Below are 15,829 nucleotides of genomic sequence, written 5' to 3'. Positions count from 1 at the left end.
ACGCATCATATTATTTCTATCTTTCTGTACCTGTTGAGGCCCGTTTTTTGACCAATTAAATGGTCAATTTTGGAAAAAGTACCATGAGGAGCTGAGAAGAAGGTATATCCTTTTGCTTTAGGATAGAATGTTCTATAAATATCCGTTAAGTCCATTTAGCTCATGACTTCTCTTAGTCTGTCGACATCACTGTTTAATTTCTCTTTCCATGATCTGTCCATTGATGAGAGTGGGGTGTTGAAATCTCCCACTATTATTATGTGAGGTGCAATGTGTGTTTTGAGCTTTAGTAAGGTTTCTTTTACGTATGTACGTGCCCTTGTATTTGGGGCATAGCAATTTAGGATTGAGAGTTCATCTTGGTGGATTTTTCCTTTGATGAATATGAAGTTTCCTTCCTTATCTTTTTTGATGACTTTTAGTTGAAAATTGATTTTATCTGAAATTAGAATGGCAACTCCAGCTTGCTTCTTCCGACCATTTGCTTGGAAAATTGTTTTCCAGCCTTTCACTTTGAGGTAGTGTCTGTCTTTGTCTCTGAGGTGTGTTTCCTGTAGGCAGCAAAATTCAGGGTCCTCGTTGAGTATCCAGTTTGTTAATCTATTTCTTTTTATTGGGGAGTTGAGGCCATTGATGTTGAGAAATATTAAGTAATAGTGATTATTGCTTCCCGTTATATTCATATTTGGATGTGAGGTTATGTTTGTGTCCTTTCACTCTCTTTGTTTTGTTGCCAAGACGATTAGTTTCTTGCTTCTTCTAGGGTATCGCTTGCCTCTTTATGTTGGACTTTACCATTTAGTATCCTTTGTAGTGCTGGATTTGTAGAAATATATTGTGTAAATTTGGTTTTGTCATGGAATATCTTGGTTTCTCTATCTATGTTAATTGAGAGTTTTGCAGGATACAGTAACCTGGGCTGGCATTTGTGTTCTTTTAGGGTCTGTATGACATCAGTCCAGGATCTTCTGGCCTTCATATTTTCTGGCGAGAAGTCTGGTGTGATTCTTATAGGCCTGCCTTTATATGTTACTTGACCTTTTTCCCTTACTGCTTTTAATATTCTTTCTTTATTTTGTGCGTTTGGTGTTTTGACAATTATGTGACGGGAGGTGTTTCTTTTCTGGTCCAATTTATTTGGAGTTCTGTAGGCTTCTTGTATGTCTATGGGTATCTCTTTTTTTAGGTTAGGGAAGTTTTCTTCTATGATTTTGTTGAAGATATTTACTGGTCCTTTGAGCTGGGAGTCTTCACTCTCTTCTATACCTATTATCCTTAGGTTTGATCTTCTCATTGAGTCTTGGATTTCCTGTATGTTTTGGACCAGTAGCTTTTTCCGCTTTACATTATCTTTGACAGTTGAGTCAATCATTTCTATGGAATCTTCTGCTCCTGAGGTTCTCTCTTCCATCTCTTGTATTCTGTTGGTGAAGCTTGTATCTACAGCTCCTTGTCACTTCTTTTGGTTTTCTATATCCAGGGTTGTTTCCATGTGTTCTTTCTTGATTGCTTCTATTTCCATTTTTAATTTCTTCAACTGTTTGATTGTGTTTTCTTGGAATTCTTTCAGGCATTTTAGTGACTCCTCTCTATGGGCTTCTACTTGTTAATTTATGATTTCCTGGAATTCTATCAGGGGTTTCTGTGACTCTTCTCTATGGGCTTCTACTTGTTTAATTTTGTTTTCCTGGAATTCTTTCAGGCATTATTGTGATTCCTCTCTGTAGGCTTCTACTTGTTCTCTAAGGGAGTTCTTCACATCTTTCTTGAAGTCCTCCAGCATCATGAACAAATATGATTTTGAAACTAGATCTTGCTTTTCTGGTGTGTTTGGATATTCCATGTTTGTTTTGGTGGGAGAATTGGTCTCCGATGGTGCCATGTAGTCTTGGTTTCTGTTGCTTGGGTTCCTGCGCTTGCCTCTCACCATCAGATTTTCTCTAGTGTTACTTTGTTCTGGTATTTCTGACAGTGGCTAGACTGCCCTATAAGCCTGTGTGTCAGGAGTGCTGTAGACCTGTTTTCCTGTTTTCTTTCAGCCTGTTATGGCAACAGAGTGTTCTGCTTTCAGGCGTGTAGTTTTCCCTCTCTACAGTTCTTCAGCTGTTCCTGTGGGCCTGTGTCTTGAGTTCACCAGACAGGTCACTTGCAGCAGAAAAGTTGGTCTTACCTGTGGTCCCGAGGCTCAAGTTTGCTCGCGGAGTGCTGCCCAAGAGCTCTCCGTGGCAGCAGCAACCAGGAAGATTTGTGCCGCCGTTTCTGGGAGCTTCAGTGCACCAGGGTTCCAGATGGCATTTGGTGTTTTCCTCTGGCGTCCGAGATGTGTATGCAGAGGGCAGTCTCTTCTGGTTTCCCAGGCGTGTCTGCCTCTCTGAGGGTTTAGCTCTCCCTCCCACGGGATTTGGGTGCAGAGAACTGTTTATCCGGTCTTGCAGTCTATTTTCTAATTTTATGAAACTTTATTGCTAAATACATTAGTACTCAAGAATTTTAAAACTGCTTTATTTATTTTGATTCATTTTAAAATCACAGTTCAGAAAATAGATTCAATGTAGGTAGTTAATTATTATACTATCAAATTTCCACATCTATTTCATAAAAACACAAAGATTTAATTCAGTAATGTAACTATATATATGTTTTAGCATGTGACATGTGTAATTAGTTTTTCAAGCATGTGATATAATTTTTAGGACACTAGACCTACGTAAGGTAGAAAATATAACAAATGGATTGCTATATGTTATAGATCAGAGCGATAGATAGATAGATAGATAGATAGATAGATAGATAACTAGACACATACCTACATACATACATAGTTTCAAAGATGAAAGATCACAGATGAAAAGTAGACAAATAACACATACTCAATTCAACAATATAAAGAGAAAACAATATAAAGAGAAAAGAGAGAAATATAGAGGAACATTGGAATAAATATCAATAAGCATCAGTGGTGGGTTGTGAACTTGGGTATCCCCAGGAAAGTCACAGATGCCAGGGATGCAAAAGGGTCCCATAAATTTATTGGGATGATGGTAGTTGAAATACTAAGCAGCAAAGAGAAAGAACCACATGAGTCTGCCTCCTGTAGCTAGACGTTCCCACCTGTGGAGAGCAGGTGATGCCCACACAGTTCAAAATCTTTAACCTATAAATGTCCAAAGTCTAAAAAAATGCAAAGACAGAAAAGGAGAAGAGACTGAAGGAAAGGGAATACAGAGACCACCCGACCAGAAGAACAATTTCATCCACAGACTCCAAATCCTCAGACTATTCCTGATGTCAAGATGGGCCTGCAGATAAGACCCTGATATGTCTGTCCTGTGAGGGTATCTGCCATCACCTGACAGTGACAGATTCACATACAGATAACCATTTGACAGACTCTGAGAGCCAGAAAAGCATGGTGAGGGGATTGCCTGAAGGATCTGAAGGGGATTGGAACTCAATATACAGAACAACACTATCCATTAAGTTTACCCTTCAGAGGCTCAGGAAATTTACCACAAACAAGTGTATACTTGGGCCAGTCCACGGCTTCTGCTACATACATCGCAGAGCATATGGAGAAGACAACTGCCTCATCCTCCATCTCTGGGAAGGAAGTCAATTGGTCCTGTGGAGACGTCATATCCCAGAGAAGGGGGATTATGGAAGACTAAACTGGAAGTGGGCATGTCGATGGGGGAGCACCATCTTAGAAAGAAAGAGGATCAGAATGACTTGGGTGATTCAAGAAAGACAAATTGGGGAAATGACATTTGAAATGTAAACAAATAAATAGATTATTGTATACATATAATGTTTATAATATAATACATTTATGTTTCCAACACAGACATTCACATCTCACTCCGTAAGGACTGTACAGTCATTATCTATACTACAGGTTTACTGAGAGCTGAAATCCATAATTTTTGAGATGTACTTATTATTGAAAATTTACATAGATAAACCAAATCAATATTTTACCTTCTGTCCCTGTACCTATAATAAATAGTTATTAACCTTGATAAAAATTTTTAAAAAAAAAGTGTTTCTACTCCATTAGGTTTCCATTCTATGCCTGAAATTTCTCTCACTTTTAGCTGTACATCTCTATATTCTCTCCATGTCGCCCTCTTCCCTCTCTCTTCACATTTGACATCCCTTTTCCTGACAGTGTCCCTCAGCAATTCATACAAACACTTGTACTTCCCAAAATGGGGACAGCCGGCACTTAACTGATCACACAGATACACAGATGCTGAGTTAACATTCAGATTAAAGTGTATAAGTATCCCATTTTTCCTTTTTGATCTGGGTTACGTCATCTATGATGACTTCCACAAGATCCATTCACTGTCCTGAAAATCACATGCTTTCCTTTTTCTAGTCTGTCAAGGCACCATATTTTTCTTATGCATTCATTTGTTAAAGAACAACTTGAACATTTCCAAATTATCAAGGGTCTCTATACTAGAATTAATCAACATTTGGATATATGTCCTCGAGTTATATCTTTTTGTGTATCCATTTCTACATTCATGAAGAAACATCATACTGATTTCTAAAGTTGCTGTAGGAGTTTGCGTTCCCACAAGGAGAATAGCAATGTTCTCCTCTCTCCATAACACAGTGAAGATAAGTTGACTCATATGTTATTAAACAATGTTATTAAGGTTTCTAAAAGGGATTAAAAAATGTCAGAATAATTTTGATTTGCATTTCTGTAATGTATAAGGATGATATATATTTTGCATTAGATTCTTAGTCATTTAAGTTTTTTCAATTGTGAATATTTTGTTTAGATATGTACCCAATTAATTTTTTCTGGATATTCATTGTTTTAATCATAATTACATTATGATTATAGAAGCCCATTGTTGAATGTGTACGTGGAAAAAACACTTACTATATTTAAAAATAGCCACTTTAAATTTACTAAAGTCAAATCATATAATGTGATCTCACTAAACTCACAGAATTGGCAGATCTGTTGTAACTAACAGAATTCACTAAGGTCACTTTATGAAACATCCCTACATAATAAAACATTTTCTATGTACATAATATTCAGGAATATAGTTTATATATTTCACTCTTTGAGAATTCCCACCAATGCATTTTGATGATATTTTTTCCATTTATTTTACACGCATCGATCTATTTGAATCCTACCTGTGTTATCTTCTACATTAATGTACTGTTTAATAACTATGATAAACCCTTACAAATATTCGTTCAACCCTCCAACAGAAGACACTAACGGTCCACAGTGTTTCCGTTAGGAGTAACGGCTTTCAGGCGTTCACACTGCATTCTGGACGGTTGACTGGCGTGAGGCTGTGCAGGGAACCACAACTGCTGTGTGTCATGAGGTCAGCCTTCTGCGTATCCAGAAGACACGATTTCTCTGTGATCACCCCCACATTTTGGGCACCTACAGTCTCTTTGCATCTTGTTTCAGGGTGGCCTTTGAGCCTTGTGCAAGGGGTATAACATGTATATCCAACTCATCATGGCTGAAATCAATAAAATGAAGACAACAATGTAATGAATGAAAGGAAGAGTTCATTCGTGGAAAGTATTAACAAGATTGTCCTAACCTCTGGCCAAGTTAGTTAATGAAAGTGTAGAATTAACAAAATTAAAGAGAAGAGAGGAGACGTGGAGAAAACACTTTTTATATTAACAGTCCCAAATCTAGAATATTTTTTAAACCACTAATGATTTACTGGATGTATTGGATATACCAATATTAAATCAGCTCAATATGCATTATTTAAACAGCACTATACAGAACAATGACACAGAGTCGGGCATTTAATATCTCCCTCCTAAAATATAATAGAACCACATGTATACAGTATAAAAATTTGATTAGACATTTAAAGAGCATTGAAAGTTTCTTAGACGATTCCATAAAGTAGAAAAATGTATTAAATATATTAAAATTCTATTTTGAATCTGGTATTATTCAACAATTGACAGAGAATAAAAGGGAGAAAGAGTGAGGCAGGGGGAAAATGAGGTAAACAGAAAGGTACAAAGAGAGGGAGAAAAAATTGCAGACAACTGACAGAAAGAGAGGAAAACTGAGTATTACAGACTAATTTATACCAATACACACATATTCTCAATAAAATCCTTGTGAACAGATTCAAGCTGACATTAAATATAATCTTCAATCAGGTAAGCTTTCTTAAAATACCAGATATACAAGTCTCATTTAACACACACACACACACACACACACACACACACACACACACACATATACATATATATACACACATGTACATAAATATATACACATATATATATATACACATATACATACACATATAAATATATATGTATATATATGTCAAATTACTTCTTTTTTTGATTTTTTTTATTAACTTGAGTATTTCTTATATACATTTCGAGTGTTATTCCGTTTCCCGGTTTCCGGGCAAACATCCCCCTCCCCCACCCCTTCCTTATGGGTGTTCCCCTCCCAACCCTCCCCACATTGCTGTCTCCCCCCCATAGTCTAGTTCACTAGGGGTTCAGTCTTAGCAGGACCCAGGGCTTCCCCTTCCACTGGTGCTCTTACTAGGATATTCATTGCTACCTATGAGGTCAGAGTCCAGAGTCAGTCCATGTATAGTCTTTAGGTAGTGGCTTAGTCCCTGGAAGCTCTGGTTGCTTGACATTGTTGAACATATGGGGTCTCGAGCCCCTTCAAGCTCTTCTAGTTCTTTCTCTGATTCCTTCAACGGGGGACCTATACTCAGTTCAGTGGTTTGCTGCTGGCATTCGCCTCTCTATTTGCTGTATTCTGGCTGTGTCTCTCAGGAGCGATCTACATCCAGGTCCTGTCGGTCTGCACTTCTTTGCTTCATCCATCTTGTCTAATTGGGTGGCTGTATATGTATGGGCCACCTGTGGGGCAGGCTCTGAATGGGTGTTCCTTCAGTCTCTGTTTTAATCTTTGCCTCTCCCTTCCCTGCCAAGGGTATTCTTTTTCCTCATTTAAAGAAGGAGTGAAGCATTCACATTTTGATCATCTTGAGTTTCGTTTGTTCTATGGATCTAGGGTAATTAAAGCATTTGAGCTAATATCCAATTATCAATGAGTGCATACTATGTATGTCTTTCTGTGATTGGGTTAGCTCACTCAGGATGATATTTTCCAGTTCCAACCATTTGCCTACGAATTTAATAATCTCGTTGTTTTTGATAGCAGAGTAATATTCCCTTGTGTAGATGTACCACATTTTCTGTATCCATTCCTCTGTTGAAGGGCATCTGGGTTCTCTCCAGTTTCTGGCTATTATAAATAAGGCTGCAATGAACATAGTGGAGCACGTGTCTCTTTTATATGTTGAGGCATCTTCTGGGTATATGCCCAAGAGAGGTATAGCAGGATCCTCAGGCAGTTCAATGTCCAATTTTCTGAGGAACCTCCAGACTGATTTCCAGAATGGTTTTACCAGTCTGCAATCCCACCAACAATGGAGGAGTGTTCCTCTTTCTCCACATCCTCGCCAGCATCTGCTGTCACCTGAGTTTTTGATCTTAGCCATTCTCACTGGTGTGAGGTGAAATCTCAGGGTTGTTTTGATTTGCATTTCCCTTATGACTAAAGATGTTGAACATTTCTTTAGGTGTTTCTCAGCCATTCGGCATTCCTCAGATGTGAATTCTTTGTTTAGCACTGAACCCCATTTTTAATAGGGTTATTTGTCTCCCTGCGGTCTAACTTCTTGAGTTCTTTGTATATTTTGGATATAAGGCCTCTATCTGTTGTAGGATTGGTAAAGATCTTTTCCTAATCTGTTGGTTGCCGTTTTGTCCTAACCACAGTGTCCTTTGCCTTACAGAAGCTTTGCAGTTTTATGAGATCCCATTTGTCGATTCTTGATCTTAGAGCGTAAGCCATTGGTGTTTTGTTCAGAAAATTTTTTCCAGTGCCCATGTGTTCCAGATGCTTCCCTAGTTTTTCTTCTATTAGTTTGAATGTGTCTGGTTTGATGTGGAGGTCCTAGATACACTTGGACTTTAGCTTTGTACAGGGTGATAAGGATGGATAGATCTGCATTCTTCTACATGTTGAACTCCAGTTGAACCAGCACCATTTGCTGAAAATGCTATCTTTTTTCCATTGGATGGTTTTGGCTCCTTTGTCAAAAATCAAGTGACCATAGGTGTGTGGGTTAATTTCTGGGTCTTCAATTCTATTCCATTGGTCTATCTGTCTGTCTCTGCACCAATACCATGCAGTTTTTATCCCTATTGCTCTGTAATACTGCTTGAGTTCAGGGATAGTGATTCCCCCTGAAGTCCTTTTATTGTTGAGGATAGCTTTAGCTATCCTGGGTTTTTTGTTATTCCAGATGAATTTGCAAATTGTTCTGTCTAACTCTTTGAAGAATTGGATTGGTATTTTGATGGGGATTGCATTGAATCTGTAGATTGCTTTTGGTAAAATGGCCATTTTTACTATATTAATCCTGCCAATCCATGAGCATGGGAGATCTTTCCATCTTCTGAGGTCTTCTTCAATTTCTTTCCTCAGTGTCTTGAAGTTTTTATTGTACAGATCTTTTACTTCCTTGGTTAAAGTCACACCGAGGTACTTTATAATATTTGGGTCTATTATGAAGAGTGTCATTTCCCTAATTTCTTTCTCGGCTTCTTTCTCTTTTGTATAGAGGAGGGCAACTGATTTATTTGAGTTAATTTTATACCCAGCCACTTTGCTGAAGTAGTTTATCAGCTTTAGTAGTTCTCTGGTGGAACTTTTGGGATCACTTAAATATACTATCATATCATCTGCAAATAGTCATATTTTGACCTCTTCTTTTCCGATCTGTATCCCCTTGATCTCCTTTTGTTGTCTGATTGCTCTGGCTAGAACTTCAAGAACTATATTGAATAAGTAGGGAGAGAGTGGGCAGCCTTGTCTAGTCTCTGATTTTAGTGGGATTGCTTCAAGTTTCTCTCCACTTAGTTTAATGTTAGCAACTGGTTTGCTGTATATGGCTTTTACTATGTTTAGGTATGGGCCTTGAATTCCTATTCTTTCCAGGACTTTTATCATGAAGGGGTGTTGAATTTTGTTAAATGTTTTCTCAGCATCTAATGAAATGATCATGTGGTTCTGTTTTTTCAGTTTGTTTATATAATGGATGACATTGATGGTTTTCCGTATATTAAACCATCCCTGCATGCCTGGGATGAAGCCTACTTGGTCATGGTAGATGATTGTTCTGAAGTGCTCTTGGATTCGGTTTGCCAGAATTTTGTTGAGTATTTTTGCTTCGATATTCATAAGGGAAATTGGTCTGAAGTTCTCTTTCTTTGTTGTGTCTTTGTGTGGTTTAGCTATAAGAGTAATTGTGGCTTCGTAGAAGGTATTCGGTAGTGATCCATCTGTTTTAATTTGTGTAATAGTTTGGATAATATTGGTATGAGGTCTTCTATGAAGGTTTGATAGAATTCTGCACTAAACCCGTCTGGACCTGGGCTCTTTTTGGTTGGGAGACCTTTAATGACTGCTTCTACTTCCTTAGGAGTTATGGGTTTGTTTAACTGGTTTATCTGTTCCTGATTTAACTTCGATACCTGGTATCTGTCTAGGAAATTGTCCATTTCCTGAAGATTTTCAAGTTTTTTTGAATATAGGTTTTTATAGTAAGATCTGATGATTTTTTGAATGTCCCCTGAATCTGTAGTTATGTCTCCCTTTTCGTTTCTGATTTTGTTAATTTGGACGCACTCTCTGTGTCCTCTCCTCAGTCTGGCTAAGGATTTATCTATCTTGTTGATTTTCTCAAAGAACCAACTTTTGCTTCTGTTGATTCTTTCTATGGTCCTTTTTGTTTCTACTTGGTTGATTTCAGCTCTGAGTTTGATTATTTACTGCCTTCTACTCCTCCTGGGTGTATTTGCTTCTTTTTGTTCTAGAGCTTTTAGGTGTGCTGTCAAGCTGCCGACATATGCTCTTTCCTGTTTCTTTCTGCAGGCACTCAGCGCTATGAGTTTTCCTCTAAGCACAGCTTTCATTGTGTCCCATAAGTTTGGATATGTTGTACCTTCATTTTCATTAAATTCTAAAAAGTTTTAATTTCTTTCTTTATTTCTTCCTTGACCAGGTTATCATTGAGTAGAGCATTGTTCAATTTCCACGTATATGTGTGCATTCTTCCCTTATTGTTATTGAAGACCAGTTTTAGGCCGTGGTGGTCCGATAGCACGCATGGGATTATTTCTATCTTTCTGTACCTGTTGAGGCCCGTTTTTTGACCAATTATATGGTTAATTTTGGAGAAAGTACCATGAGGAGCTGAGAAGAAGGTATATCCTTTTGCTTTAGGATAGAATGTTCTATAAATATCTGTTAAGTCCATTTGGCTCATGACTTCTCTTAGTCTGTCGACATCACTGTTTATTTTCTCTTTCCATGATCTGTCCATTGATGAGAGTGGGGTGTTGAAATCTCCCACTATTATTATGTGAGGTGCAATGTGTGTTTTGAGCTTTAGTAAGGTTTCTTTTACGTATGTAGGTGCCCTTGTATTTGGGGCATAGATATTTAGGATTGAGAGTTCATCTTGGTGGATTTTCCTTTGATGAATATGAAGTGTCCTTCCTTATCTTTTTTGATGACTTTTAGTTGAAAATTGATTTTATTTGATATTAGAATGGCTATTCCAGCTTGCTTCTTCTAACCATTGCTTGGAAAATTGTTTTCCAGCCTTTCACTCTGAGGTAATGTCTGTCTTTGTCTCTGAGGTGTGTTTCCTGTAGGCAGCTGAATTCAGGGTCCTCGTTGCATATCCAGTTTGTTAATCTATGTCTTTTTATTGGGGAGTTGAGGCCATTGATATTGAGAGATATTAAGGAATAGTGATTATTGCTTCCCGTTATATTCATATTTGGATGTGAGGTTATGTTTGTGTCCTTTCACTCTCTTTGTTTTGTTGCCAAGACGATTAGTTTCTTGCTTCTTCTAGGGTATCGCTTGCCTCTTTATGTTGGGCTTTACCATTTAGTATCCTTTGTAGTGCTGGATTTGTAGAAAGATATTGTGTAAATTTGGTTTTGTCATGGAATATCTTGGTTTCTCCATCTATGTTAATTGAGAGTTTTGCAGGATACAGTAACCTGGGCTGGCATTTGTGTTCTCTTAGGGTCGGTCTGACACCAGTCCAGGATCTTCTGGCCTTCATATTTTCTGGCGAGAAGTCTGGTGTGATTCTGATAGGTCTGCCTTTATATGTTACTTGACCTTTTTCCCTTACTGCTTTTAATATTCTTTCTTTATTTTGTGCGTTTGGTGTTTTGACAATTATGTGACGGGAGGTGTTTCTTTTCTGGTCCAATTTATTTGGAATTCTGTAGGCTTCTTGTATGTCTATGGGTATCTCTTTTTTTAGGTTAGGGAAGTTTTCTTCTATGATTTTGTTGAAGATATTTACTGGTCCTTTGAGCTGGGAGTCTTCACTCTCTTCTATACCTATTATCCTTAGGTTTGATCTTCTCATTGAGTCTTGGATTTCCTGTATGTTTTGGAACAGTAGCTTTTTCCGCTTTACATTATCTTTGACAGATGAATCAATGATTTCTATGGAATCTTCTGCTCCTGAGATTCTCTCTTCAAACTCTTGTATTCTGTTGGTGAAGCTTGTATCTACAGCTCCTTGTCTCTTCTTTTGGTTTTCTATATCCCGGGTTGTTTCCATGTGTTCTTTCTTGATTGTTTCTATTTCCATTTTTAATTCCTTCAACTGTTTGATTGTGTTTTCCTGGAATTCTTTCAGGGGTTTCTGTGATTCTTTCAGGGATTTTTGTGATTCCTCTCTGTAGGCTTCTACTTGTTTATTAATGTTTTCCTGTGTTTCCCTAAGGGAGTTCTTCACGTCTTTCTTGAAGTCCTCCAGCATCATGATCAAATATGATTTGGCCGGGATCCGTGGGTGTGGGACTTCTGGTAAATACAGGACGTGCCCGGTCCTAGAGGAATTCTTCCTCTGTGTGTCCCGATTTCACCAGGCAGCCTTCTTGCAACAGACAAGTTGGTCTTACCTGTGGTCCCGAGGCTCAGGTTCGCTCGTGGGGTGCTGCCCATGGGCTCTCTGCGGCAGCAGCAACCAGGAAGACCTGTGCCGCCCCTTCCGGGAGCTTCAGTGCACCAGGGTTCCAGATGGCCTTTGGTGTTTTCCTCTGGCGTCCGAGATGTATGTACAGAGAGCAGTCTCTTCTGGTTTCCCAGGCTTGTCTGCCTCTCTGAAAGTTTAGCTCTCCCTCCCACGGGATTTGGGTGCAGAGAACTGTTTATCCGGTCTGTTTTCTTCAGGTTCTGGTGGTGTCTCAGGCAGGGGTCCTGCTGCTCCTGGGCCCTCCCCCACGGGATCCCAGAGGCCTTATACAGTTTCCTCTTGGGCCAGGGATGTGGGCAGGGGTGGGCAGTGTTGGTGGTTCTTCTGCTCTGTAGCCTCAGGAGTGCCCACCTGACCAGGCGGTCGGGTCTCTCTCCCACGGTGTCTCGTCAAATTACTTCTAATGTGATGGTTGTGGTAGGATGTTATATCTTTAACCCAGAACTTTAATCAAGATCTATTCTTTATTTTTTTTTTTAGTCACCTGCAGATACATCTTTTTTAAGAATGAATCCTTCTCCCTGGAGACCAGTGAAGAGACCTGCAGTTCCATGATTAATAAACGTCATTGCAAGACATCAAAGCAAAATGTAAAAGTGTGAATGGAATAAATATTTTAGGACAGTGTTATGCCAGCAACTTCTTTCATAGACAGTCTTTGAAGAAGAGTTCTGAAATTTTGCATTTCATATTTGAGTATTCTGGGACTCTGACTAGAATCAACTCACAACTGTTTGGGATTTTCTTGGCAATTAACCAGTTTGTGAACAGAGTTGAATTCATCATTTCCTCTGCAATCTACATTAATATTGTTACAGTGAGGGACAACTATGCTAAAATTCTTCATCTGATTTTTCAAACAACATCCTCATACAATTGTGGACTTCTGTGATAATGGAAAGAAAAGTTTGAGAACACCATATGTCAGCTGCAAATGCCGAAGTGGGAAGGGCCTGTGTGTAGATAAAAAACATCTTCACTGTATTCATTTTTTTAATAATTGTTAGCAAGTGGACTTCTGCAAAATGACTTCAGCAGAACAGCATGGTAGAAAAACAGTAATTCCTTCACTTGAGATTTAGATGCAGTGGATTGTTAAATATGGGCTTAGAGGTAGAGACATACCAGCAGATGAAGAATGGCTAATCAATCCTGTGTGATCTGTTAAGCTTCCCTCCCCCATGGTTTCATGCAAACAGCATCAGATTTAAGGATAAGAATAAAACCAATTTGTTGAAAATCCCAATCATAAGAAAATACTGACATCCTCCATGACACACATCATCTCTCAGGTGAACTGGCCTCAGCATGACTGAATGTCTGCTTCAGCACGGGCTTTTACTGCAACCCCTTTCAAAACTGCAGATCTCCAATCTGCTTCAGACATGTCATCAGCTCCCCATTCTGTTGGAGGGAGATTAGATCACTGTGTCTGCCTATGCAGTCTTTTTTACCTATGAAGACCCAGGGAACTGTTCTCACTCCAGTGAGCTGGTGTAAGTAATCTTGAATCGCATTGGTATTGTTAGTGGCTGTGATGTCTACACGTCCCAGAACACCATCTTTGAAAGGGAGTTGATTGAGAATTTCATGCATGTTTCTGCAAAAAGGTACAGGTGGGAATCGATGAACAGGACTGCCTTTCCAGACTGGATCTTGCAGTTCACATACACCTGAGCCATGCTGACAGGGTGCAGCTTCCCAGAAAAGTAAGTTCAGTTGAATACACTGGTCTGTTTGAGAATCGCAATCTCGATGTATTCTTAACAACGCATTCTATTTGAATTCCCATAGAAAAGATGGAAGGAAGAAGCTTTTCCTTTTTCATGTTTGCACTCAGAATGCTACCAAACCCTCACATAGATGAGAACCTGCATACTGAAGATTTATCTATATACTAATGTCCTGATGAGACATCTAGCCTTTTGGACTAATAAACTAGTGGATTCTAGGACTTTACAAATAGTCAGCCATTGTTAAATTATGTGGTCCATAGTCTGTGATCATTGTGACTAGTCTGATTACTCTGTATAGAGAGAGTCATCCTTTAGTATCTGTTGGGGAACATGAACTACTACACCAGGTACCTTGAGAAGACCTTTTACAGCAGTTTGTCTCTAGTAAGAGTTTCAGCTCAGTTACAAATTTCCAATGGCCACATTCCCTTAGTCTGATTTTCATACGATGCTTTGATACAGTCCTTCTTATTTTCTATAGTTCTTGGAAACAGAATTAAAATAGCAATATTAGGGTCTGGGGATTTAGCTCAGTGGTAGAATGCTTACCTAGGAAGCACAAGGCCCTGGGTTCTGTCCCCAGCTCTGAAAAAAGAACCAAAAAAAATAGCAATAGTAAACAATCAATGAAGTGCACAATAATTTATTTGCATGAGTGCAGCAGAGAGAAGGATTATAGGATAAACAAGAATTGGAAAGCAAGATGTCCTTCCTTCTGAGGACCAAGACCAAGAAACCTGAACTACATAAAAATCTGAGACAAGTTGTCTGAAGTTTGTTCTTTCCTTCAATCATGGGGCTCCTGGTGAAGGAGCTCAGGTCTCAAGAGTTGGCAAAAATTATCTTTATTGCTGAGCCAGGTCTACTGCTGAATACCTCATTCATGGACCTGAAGAAACTCTGTATCTATCCTGCTATAATGTGTATATATCTATGTGTCATTCAGATAATGGACACTTCACTGTTAGTTTGAAAGCAACATTTTGTCCCTGGAGAGACACAGATTCCTCTTTCACACATTATTTCACAGGCTGATGGTGGGTCTCATAAGTCCATTCCGGGATTTGCTTTTCAATAATCATTCATTGATCTGGAAGAAACACTTTTTAATGTTGTGAGACCTACTAGATCAATATCAATCATCATTTTCCCTTCCCAGTTTAATACTGAATCATTCTCCACCAAAGATCTGTGGTCTCTGATGAAGGCAGCATCTCCACAGACTAGTCTGAACATTGCTCTTGGCTCTGCATTTATGATACATCAATGTGATTTCCTTACCACTTTCATTCCCAGGAGAGTTTTTCAATTCATTTCACCCAATGGGTCTAATTTACATCATCACCCAGGATGAGTTTTGAGAGTTTTGCTAAAAAAATAGAAAAAAAAATATGAAAGAAATAAAAGAAAGGAAAACTGCAAGCTTATCTCACCAATTAACTCAGAAATCTAAAGTGTTAGTCAGTGTAAATACTAGTGGAAAGACTGAGATGATGAAGTCTCTACTAGAAGAACTGCTCTCTCCCAGATATTAGTGTAAGACACAAACTGCACTATTGGTATCCAAAGCATGGAGGAGTTTACTCTTAGCAGAGGACACAATTCTTGTCTTTCCCTTCTTACTTAGGACATTTTTATAATCGACAAAAAGAATAAATGCCATGAACTCTCAGGAAAACATGTATGACCTTCCAAACACTTGGCTATTGGAATAAAGAAATGAATGATATAAAATCTCTGACTTCCAGGATCCATAAGACCTGTGAAGTCCAGATGCTTCTGAGAGGCTCGCAGCTCTTGACTCCCATATGTGGAAGGCTCAGATCAAGTCTATCTCTTCAGTGATCCTACTCAACCCCTACCAAGGACTCACTGAGCTTTCCCAAGTACCACATATTTCTTCCTTTTTTTATATCAAGACAGAAGACCAGCTTCCTTCTCCCCGTCTCTGATCTC

General features: G+C 38.7%; 1 long non-coding RNA gene and 1 pseudogene across 2 annotated transcripts in view; both read right to left on the bottom strand.

Annotated features, from left to right (window-relative positions):
- Window positions 1-2,476: 2,476 nt before the first annotated feature.
- Window positions 2,477-15,829, bottom strand: part of LOC147998095 (uncharacterized) — a 121,543-nt gene continuing 108,190 nt past the window's right edge. Inside the window, exons 8-9 of one of the 2 annotated variants that reach the window (XR_015647327.1) lie at window positions 14,423-14,458; window positions 2,477-5,510 (exon numbers count right to left, since the gene is read on the bottom strand). This is a non-coding gene — a long non-coding RNA (uncharacterized LOC147998095). The remainder of the gene's footprint in view (window positions 5,511-14,422; window positions 14,459-15,829) is intronic. The other variant, XR_015647328.1, reaches the window with a different exon arrangement.
- Window positions 12,503-14,377, bottom strand: LOC103694707 (glutaredoxin-1 pseudogene; annotated as a pseudogene).

The sequence above is a fragment of the Rattus norvegicus genome, chromosome Y, assembly GCF_021556685.1.
Source record: "Rattus norvegicus strain SHRSP/BbbUtx chromosome Y, alternate assembly SHRSP_T2T, whole genome shotgun sequence".
Classification (NCBI taxonomy): domain Eukaryota; kingdom Metazoa; phylum Chordata; class Mammalia; order Rodentia; family Muridae; genus Rattus; species Rattus norvegicus.
The sequence above is the reverse complement of the archived record's forward strand: the minus strand, read 5'-3'. Positions and strand labels throughout refer to the sequence as shown.